Source organism: Antechinus flavipes, chromosome 3 (genome assembly GCF_016432865.1).
Source record: "Antechinus flavipes isolate AdamAnt ecotype Samford, QLD, Australia chromosome 3, AdamAnt_v2, whole genome shotgun sequence".
NCBI lineage: Eukaryota > Metazoa > Chordata > Mammalia > Dasyuromorphia > Dasyuridae > Antechinus > Antechinus flavipes.
In genome coordinates, this window is record NC_067400.1 from 579,265,823 (window position 1) to 579,276,293 (window position 10,471).

A 10,471-nucleotide genomic window follows, 5' to 3' on the forward strand; every position below is an offset into this window, starting at 1 on the left:
TTTTTTTTACAAGCTCAATGTATATGAACGTTGTGTTCTCAGATAAGGCATAATCCTTGCTGATCATAATACTTTTCTCGGAATTCAGCACCTAAATATCAAAACGGAGGAGAAACAGGGGGGAGGTAGCTGGCTCTTAGTCTGAGTGTCAGAGGTGGCCTGGTGGCCAGATACTTGACTTGGAACCAGCTGGGGAAGACCTGGGTTCCAATATTGCCTTTGACATTTACTTAGCTCCATGACCCTGGGCAGATCCAATAACCAATCTGAGCTATAGGTTCTTCATCTGTAAAATGGATAGTACAGTGCTTACGTCACAAACTTATGGTGAGAATTAAATGAGATGAGGAGTGGGACAATTTGTATACTTTAAAGCCCTAGGCAAATATCAGCTAATCTTTCTTTTCTTAGTATATTCTAAAATTTGCTGATCTCTGACCCCTAGAAGGTGATACTGAGTCTCTAGCTCTCTTGGTCCCTATGGTTGTCTCCCTAAATTCAGAAATTGGTCATACATGGTTGTCTGCATGTGGTCTCCCCATTAGAATGTAAACTCCATGAGGGCAAGTAAGACTTTTTTTTTTGTTGTTGTTGTTTTTTTGTTTTTTGTTTTTTCCTTCTTTTGTGTTGCTAGAACTTAGTACAGGCCTGGCATATAAAAGGCACTTAATAAATGCTTATTGGTTTGACTTGAGATATACTGTGGCACTCTAGCTTTTGTATGTCCCTAATGAGGGAGAGCTCATTCCTTTCCAAGGAAGTTCATTTTGCTTTTGGAATCTTTATATCTTCAGCACTTGGGACAGCGCCTGGCATATAGTGGTATTTAATAAATGCCTACAATCCATAGATGACCAATATCCATAGCTTCTTTCCTTTCTTCCCTTTGATTGCTACATATAAGAACCAGTGTGTGTTTTCAAAAGTTTTTATTTACAGGGGAAAAGAGGAATAAAGAAAAATATCAAGATTAAAGTTGTGGGCAAAGGAAAGTAGAAAAGAAACTATCCATTGTAAAAGTCTGCTCATTTAATAGGGCAAAGAACACTGGTTCTAGAACCTCATTTAAATCCTGCCTATAATTACTTAGGTAACTTTGGGCAAGTTATTTAGCCTTACAGAAAATAGTCTGCTATAAAATGAGGGTATGAATGGTGACTTCCAAGATCCATTCCAGCTCCATTCTTCCCCCACCACATCTTCTGCCTCTAGACACATACACATACTCTCTCTCTCTCTCTCTCTCTCTCTCTCTCTCTCTCTCTCTCTCTCTCTCTCTCTCTCTCCCCCCCCCACCTCCAACTCTTGGCCTCCTTCAAGTTCCAGCTGAAGTCTGTCCTTCCTCTGTATCCTAGGACTAAGCAAAGTGCCTCCTACATAGTAAACGCTTCATAAATCTTGGTTGACTTGAAATATATGATCATATGGTTATATTTAATTATTATGTGGAATTCAACTACTACTGCCAAGTGAATGTGGATGAACCCATGATTTCCCATTCCCCTTACAGATGGGGCGACAGCTCCCCTCAGTGTGGGTGCAGGATGTGTTAAGACTCATGGAGGAAAGAGCAGCTATATGTTGCTTTGATCCTTTTTTAGAAATAAGCTTAGAAATCTGGATCTTCCTGGATTACTATTGTAGTTGTGGTTGTTATTTGTCCCTCATTATTGAAGAGGACCATGACATCATGGAGGTGTGATGTCATGACATGCAAATGAATTGGATTTAAGGGAGGAAGAACTACACAAGGTCGCTTATCTCACTTTCTCCTTCAGAGCCATCAGTGGACAGATATAGGTAAAGACGAATGGAGATGGCCCTCGCCTGGATTGTAATCTGTCTCTGAGATAACACTAGCCCATCCAATTATCTTTAGAGTTGCCTGCTAGCCTAACTGGGGTGCATCAGGGATGTGATAACCCATCCCCTTTATAATGTATATTTATCGGAATTTGTTGGTATACATGGGAGCCACCTGCCAGTGGCTGCTGGAGATCCAACCTAGACCTGCAGAATGGATCTCCTCTTGTGAGAGATGGTACAAGGAGACTGAGGGGCAGTTAATGTTCTCTGACCTCTCTCCTGAGAGGCCTTTGCTTTGTCTGACCTCTTTCCTCTGCCTCCAATTGATCTCATTCGCACTCCGCAACACCTGTGTCAGCAAAGACTACTCTGCAACTCCTTCAGATGCTACGATCCACAGCTGTGGAGGCTCAGTCTGTTTGAATTCCTGGGGCTGATCCTCAGTGACCAATGCTTTGTTTTTCTGCCTTGGTGTTTTTTAAATTATTGCCCTCCCAACTTTTCCTTGTTAATCAGGGGGAAAGCCTGAACAAAGAATTTTCCTTTTAACAGTCATCCAGGTCTTAGTTTGAAGATCTCTAATGAAGTCTAATGAGACTCATTCTCCCAAAAAAGCCCATTTTATTTTTGGATAATTATGATTGTTGGGAGACTTGAAGGCTAGATTTGTGTTTCTGAGGCTTCTATCCATTTCTCCTGGTTCTGATCCCTGGAGATTAGCAGAACAAATTTAAAGAGAATCACAGGCCCATAGAAATTCCTTTCTGTGTTGGAACAAAGTTCAACAATCATTGCTTCTAATTCAATCATGAAAAGAATCCCTACTGTAATATACTGGGCAAGGGTGATCCAACCTGGGCTTGAAGATCTCCAGGATGGGGATCCCACATTCTTTTAAGGTACCATCCATCTGGTACACAACTCTTCTTGGTAGGAAATTATTCCTCATGCCAAACTTAAGTCTTTTATATTTTATTAAAGCTTTTTATTTACAAAACATATGCATGGGTAATTTTTCAACATTGATTCTTGCAAAACCTTCTGTTCCAAATTTTCCCTCCCTTCCCCCACCCCCTCTCCTAGACGATAGGTAGTCCAATACATGTTAAATATATTAGAATATATGTTAAATCCAACATATATATGTATGTATATATATATATATACACACATAGTTATAGTTATCTTGTTGCACAAGAAAAATTGGATCAAGAAGGAAAAAACTGAGAAAGAAAGCAAAATGAAAGCAAACAACAACAAAAGAGTGAAAATTCTATGTGGTGAACCACACTCAGTTCTCACAGTCCTCTCTTGGGTGTAGGGTGGCTCTCTTTATCACTGAACAATTGGAACTGCAAACCTAAGTCTCAGTTGCCTTCTTTCCAACTTGCTCTTGGTTCTGCCTTCTTGTCCAAACACAAAGCTTCTTCCTGCTTGAAGTCAACTTTGATCTACAAACCCAACCTCATCCCTAGTGTCCCCTCTGTAAGCTAAACATACCCACTTCCTTCAACCAACCCTCATATGACATGGATTTTCACCATTGTGGCCTTTCTTTTCTGGACCTTCACTTAGCTTATTAAGATCCTTATTAAGCCAAAGCACTGATAACTAAACATAATATTCCAGATGAAGCTTGATGAGAGCAGAATAGGGTGTGAGGGTATTGTCTTTGGAAGCCCTACCTCTCTTAATGTAGCAACATTTTTGGATGCCCCCCCCCCCTGCTGATTCATATTGAGTTTCTGGTTCACTAAGACTTTCATATCCTTTTCAGAACAATTGTGTCTCTACTCCAACAGTATAGACATGAGTTCAATCCAGCTTCAGACACTAACAGTGTGACCCTGGGTAAATCACTTCACTGTGTTTGCCTCAGTTTCCTCATCTGTAAAGTGAATTGGAGAAAAAAAATAGCAAGACATTCCAGTAGCTTTGCCAAGAAAACCCTAAATTGAGTTCAATATTGAACCCAGTCTGTTTATCATTCTTTCCCTTCCCCTCCTGAGTCAAGGACTTTTAAAAAACATGCCATATTAGTCAATATGCATTTATTAAGCATTTATTACATGTTTAAGGCATTGTGCTAAGGGGCTGGAGATACAAAAAGACAATTCCTGACTTTAAGGAACTGCTGATCTAATGGAACATCAATGTGCTTTCTAAACTATGATATCCAGAACTTCACTGATCACTAAGATAATTAATTGCTTTAAAATAGTAATATCAATTTTCATATAAAGTAATTAAAAACATTTCTAATCATATGAAAAGTTGCTCTAAATCATTATTGATCAGAGAAATGCAAATTAAGACAACTCTGAGGTACCACTATATACTTCTCAGATTGGCTAAGATGACAGGAAAAGATAATGACAAATGTTGGAGAGGATGTGGGAAAACTGGGACACTGATACATTGTTGGTGGAGTTATGAACGGATCCAACCATTCTGGAGAGCAGTTTGGAATTATGCCCAAAGGGCTATAAAACTGTCTATATCCTTTCATCTAGCAGTGCTACTACTGGGCTTGTATCCTAAAGAGATCTTAAAGAAGGGAAACATTTTGTATGTGCAAAAATGTTTGTGGTGGGCTTTTTTGCAGTGACTAGAAACTGGAAACTGAGTGGATGCCCATCAGTGGGAGAATGGTTGAGTAAGTTATGGAATATTATTGTTCAGTAAGAAATGACTAGCAGGATGATTTCAGAGAGGCCTGGAGAGACTTACATGAACTGATGCTGAGTGAAATGAGCAGGACCAGGAGATCATTATATAAGGCAAAAACAAGATTATACAATGATCAATTCTGATGGACGTGGCTCTTTTCTGGTGATTCAGACCAGTTTCAATAGTGGTGTGATGGAGAGAGCATCTGCACCCAGAGAGAGGACAGTGGAACTGAATGTGGATCACAACATAGTATTTTCACTTTTTTGTTGTTGTTTGCTTGCATTTTGCTCTTTTCCTCTCATTTTTCCTTTTTTGATCTGATCTTTTTTGTTCAGCATGATAAATGTGGGAATATGTATAGAGGAATTTCACATGTTTAACATATATTGGATCACTTACCAATCGGGGAAGGTGGTGGGGAGAAGGAGGGAAAAAAGTAGACACTGGGCTTTGTAGGGAGGAATGTCAAAAATTATCCATGTATATATTTTGAAAATGAAAAGCTTTAATTAAAAAAAACCAATGAAATAGTCATGTCAAATTCAATTAGAAATGGAGGTTACTGTACCATAATTGTTCATAAAGGTCTTTGTAGGCTACTTACTAATTTAGAAAAAAAACCTCATGTTAATATCTAAATTCTATTGTATATTTATTCAGTTTGATAAATCTTTTCCAATTATAATTAAATTTTTGGGGGCCACACTTGGGAATGTGATGTGCTCTCTACCTATTTGACAATTCTGCTTTAAAAGACCATATAAAAGCTAATATTCTAGTGACACACAGTTACCTGAGGAAAAGAAAATTCTTCCAGGTGTCAATTTCCTTCCCTTCCCTGTCTCTGTCTTTTTGTTTGTTTCTTCTTTTCTCCTTTTCTTTCTTCTTTCCCTGCCTCCCTTTCCTCCCTCCTTCCTTCCTTCTCTTCCTTCCCTCCTTCCCTCCCTTCCCTCCTTCCCTCCTTCTCTCCCTCCTTTCCTTCCTTCCTTCCTTCCTTCCTTCCTTCCTTCCTTCCTTCCTTCCTTCCTTCCTTCCTTCCTTCCTTCCTTCCTTTTCTTATTAGTGGAGACTGGTTCTTCCCATCTCTAGGCTGGAAGTGCAGTGGCCACTCACAGGCCAATACTTATTATCTTGGAAGCTCTATTCCGCTTGCTTTTTCCAATTTAGCCTGGTTCAGAGGTCCACTAGGTTTTCTAAAGATTATTGAAGCAAACCAGATTGGGATAACCAAGCAGATCAAAGACTGACCCTGTCTTTAGGCAGCCCAGTGGCCTCTGCTCCTGTAAGCTCATCATATTGATGACAGAATGAGTGTGGACACCCAATATACTTTGGCCCTACTGCTGCCCAGATCTCCCTAGCTCAAGAGACCCCCCCTTCAGTGCAGAGAACACCCATGGGCCACCACTCCTGGCTCTACACGACTTTCCCCCCCCCACCTCCAATAGCACGCTTTGCAAGGACATCTCCTGACAGAGACAATCGAGGGTGAAAGAATAGGATGGCTCCATTTTCGGCTAAAATATTCCCTGTAATACATTTTGATGGATGATTAAGAAGAAAGGTGGGACTGAGATCTGTCAGTCATCACTGGGGGGTTTGTCCAGACTGAAACACCAAAGTCCCTTTTGTGTCCCTACTAATCTTAGGACCATTCTGTGTGTACCAGGGTCAGATAATTATCTGAAAACATCCCTTTGAGAAAAAGGGAGCAGGGGCTTCTGTGACAGGAAGTGAACAAAGGAAAAGTGTCAGAAAACCAAGAGTTTAGGGAGAAAATAATGAAGGGAACTAGAATTAAATAACCTGCAAGACTCAGTGGAGCAATGGGAGCAAGTAGAAGTTCAGCTGTTTGGACGCCCCCTTGTGGTACTCTGGTAATAGAGCAGCAGAATTTAAATCTAGGTTCAGGATTCACATCCCTTGGAGCATCTCTTATTTTAACAGCTGGGAGGGATAGTGGGAATCCTACATCAATATTTACTAGCTGTGTAGCTCTAGGGCAGTCACCTATGGGTGATTATACAATTGCACAATATATTATAATTGATCAGACAATTATAATTCACTTCTTCATTGGGATATTATTGCACAGCACCTTCCCCATGAGGTTTCTGTGACAATCAAATGAAATAATATATGTTTTTTTTAATAATTTTTTTATTGATAGAACGCATGCCAGGGTAATTTTTTACAGCATTATCCCTTGCATTCACTTCTGTTCCGATTTTTCCCCTCCCTCCCTCCACCCCTTCCCCCAGATGACAAGCAGTCCTTTACATGTTGAATAGGTTGCAGTATATCCTAGATACAATATATGTGTTCAGAACCGAACAGTTTTCTTGTTGCACAGGGAGAATTGAATTCAGAAGGTAGAAATAATCTGGGAAGAAAAACAAAAATGCAAGCAGTTTATATTCATTTCCAGTGTTCTTTCTCTGGGTGTAGCTGCTTCTGTCCATCTTTGATCAATTAAGGCTCTCTTTATCGAAGAGATCCACTTCCATCAGAATACATCCTCAAACAGTATCGTTGTTGTGGTATATAATGATCTCCTGGTCCTGCTCATTTCACTCAGCATCAGTTCATGTAAGTCTCGCCAGTCCTCTCTGTATTCATCCTGCTGATCGTTCCTTACAGAACAATAATATTCCATAACATTCATATACCACAATTTACCCAGCTATTCTCCAATTGATGGGCATCCATTCATTTTCCAGTTTCTAGCCACTACAAACAGGGCTGCCACAAACATTTTGGCACATACAGGTCCCTTTCCCTTCTTTAGTATCTCTTTGGGGTATAAGCCCAGTAGTAGCACTGCTGGATCAAAGAGTATGCACAGTTTGATAACTTTTTGAGCATAGTTCCAAATTGCTCTCCAGAATGGCTGAATGTGTTCACAATTCCACCAACAATGTATCAGTTTCCCTGTTTTCCCACATCCCCTCCAACATTCCCCATTATCTTTCCCTGTCATTCTAGCCAATCTGACAGGTGTGTAGTGGTATCTCAGAGTTGTCTTAATTTGCATTTCTCTGATTAATAATGATTTGGAGCATATTTTCATATGTCTATAAATAGTTTCAATTTCTTCGTCTGAGAATTGTCTGTTCATATCCTTTGACCATTTATCAATTGGAGAATGGTTTGATTTCTTATAGATTAGAGTCAGTTCTCTATATATTTTGGAGATGAGGCCTTTATCAGAACCTTTGATTGTAAAAATGTTTTCCCAGCTTATTTTTTCCCTTCTAATCTTATTTGTATTTGTTTTGTTTGTACAAAAACTTTTCAGTTTGATATAATCAAAATTTTCTATGTTGTGGTCAATAGTGATCTCTAGTTTTTCTTTGGTCATAAATTCCTCCCTCTTCCACAGGTCTGACAGGTAAACTATCCTATGCTCTTCCAATTTATTTATCATCTCATTCTTTATGCCTAGATCATGACCTTATCTTGGTGTACGGTGTTAAGTGTGGGTCAATGCCTAGTTTCTGCCATACTGATTTCCAATTTTCCCAGCAATTTTTGTCAAATAATGCAAAATAATATATGTTAAAGCGCTTTGAAAATCATAAAGAGTTATATCCATGATTGTTATTATTACTACTATGTGTCACCTGGCTTCAAACTAAGTCCAGAGATCACACAACAAAGAGGATTATAACTCAAAAATCCAAGGAAATAGCTCTTTGTGGAAAAGACTTTCAAAAGGGGATTCTTTTAAAAGCCTCCGGGCCCTTTCAGACACTTACTACTTGAACTCCCCCCATCCTTCAAAGGGGAAGGGATAGAGTAGAAAGAGAGAAGACAAAAAGACAACTCCCTGTCAGTTCTTCAGAGTAAAAGCTATATTCATCAATAAACAGTTATTGGACCCAAAGAAAGAACACTGGGAAATGAATATAAACTGCTTGCATGTTTGTTTTTCTTCCCGGGTTATTTATACCTTCTGAATCCAACTCTCCCTGTGCAACAAGAAAACTATTCGGTTCTGCACACATATATTGTATCTAGGATATACTGTAACCTATTTAACATGTAAAGGACTGCTTGCCATCTGGGGGAGGGGGTGGAGGGAGGGAGGGGAAAAATCAGAACAGAAGAGAGTGCAAGGGATAATGTTGTAAAAAATTACCCTGGCTTGGGTTCTGTCAATAAAAAGTTATTTAAAAAAAAAATAAATAAAATAAAATAAATGAAATGAAAAAAAAAAAAAAACAATTATTGGGAGCCTGCTCTGTACCAGGCACTCTGCTAATCACCGGAGATACAAAAAGAGGCAAAAACAGTCCTTTCCTTAGAGAAACTTACAATCCAATGGAGGAGATAGCATGCAATGAGTCATCCTCACTTTATTGGTAACAGTACAGAGTTGTGAGCTGGTCTGAGCTCAGGATCATCTGGGATCAAGTCCTCCTGGCTGTTTGATTCTGTAAAGGTCATTTATGTTCTCAGTTCCCCAGTTTTTAAAAAGTATATGTGTAGGTACCCATATCATCAAGAGTTTGAGTCCTGTTTGAAAAATAGACCTTAAAGGAGCAGCTTCCTCAGATGTCAAGTTCAGACCATATGAATTCCTATCTAATTCTAAAATTCTACATTCTTAACATTCTCTATTTAAGACTTTCTCTATTTCTGATGTTTTATGGTCTAGCATTTTATTTTCTTAATAGTATTTTATTTTTCCAAATGATTCAAAGATAGTTTTCAATATTCACCTTTGCAAAACCTTGTGTTCCAAACTTCTCCCTCTTTCCCCCCTTCATCTCCCAGACAGCAAGCAGTCTGTTCCAGCACTTTATTTTCTAAGGCCCTTTCCATCTGTAACATTCTTTGTTCCAGGATCCTTTTCAACTCTTGACATCCCATATTCTAACTTTGAAAGTCTCTTCTCACTCTGACATTTTGTGTTCTAAGATCCCACCTAGCTCTGACATTCAAAGTTTTAAGGCTCCTCTAGTATTGATTATTTACATACAAAGGGCCCCTCCAGCATGAACATTGTACATGGGATTGGCCCTTCCAGATGGAACGCTGTTCATAGAGACTGGGTTGGTCTTAGAGCCAAGAAGATGAATTCTTTGAATACTCACTGTGCAACAGATTTATGGAATTTTGCCGCCCTCCAGACACCCTTCTCACCCTGTGGGTTATAGCTGAATTCTTGATCTATATAGCAGGGGAGAGAATTCCTATACCATGAGTCCTCCAAACTGATGTAAATCATAGCTCTCAACCAAAAAGAGAAAAAATTCCTTATCATTCGGACAGTTCTGATTCTATGAGATATCTAAAGGTGGGTGGGAGGATTTTTTGGGGGGAGGATGCTGCAGTAGTTGAGAGAGTGAGGGAAATTCTAATTGTTCCGCATTAAGGAAGATTCCCAATAACTTCAGGAATCAAAAAGAGTGGCAACTAAAGGATGGAAAAAAGGTGACAGAATACCTGAGTTCAAATGCTACCTTGGATACAGTCTGTGTAACCTTGGATAGTCAGTCTTCAATTCTTTGAGCCTCAGTTTCTTCAAACATAAAATGAAGAGCTTGAACTAGATGATCTCTGATCTCCCTTTCTTTCAGCTCTAGCTCCATTTTCCTTTGGCCGGGAGAAAAATGACTATAACCAACAATCAACAGCAGGGGGCCTCAATAAGTTCAAGTAAATTGCTCTGTGTTCTGAATTCTCTGGTCACTGATACAGAACTGAGAAGGATTTTTGATGTCTTCTAGTCCAGGGGATATTAATCTGAGGTCCAGAAACCTCTGGATAGATTTAAGGAGGTCCATGAGAAGAAAGGAGAAAAAAACCCACAACATCTTTATATTTTGCTAAATATTAATTAAAATTGAGTATTTTCTACAATTATAATTCAAATACAATCTCAGCTGCTGAAGACTCGGAAGGGAAGTAAATTCCTTAGCATTATCAAACTGTCCAACATCAGAAACTGGTATTATTTTATCAATAATGACATTAAAGAAGAGAC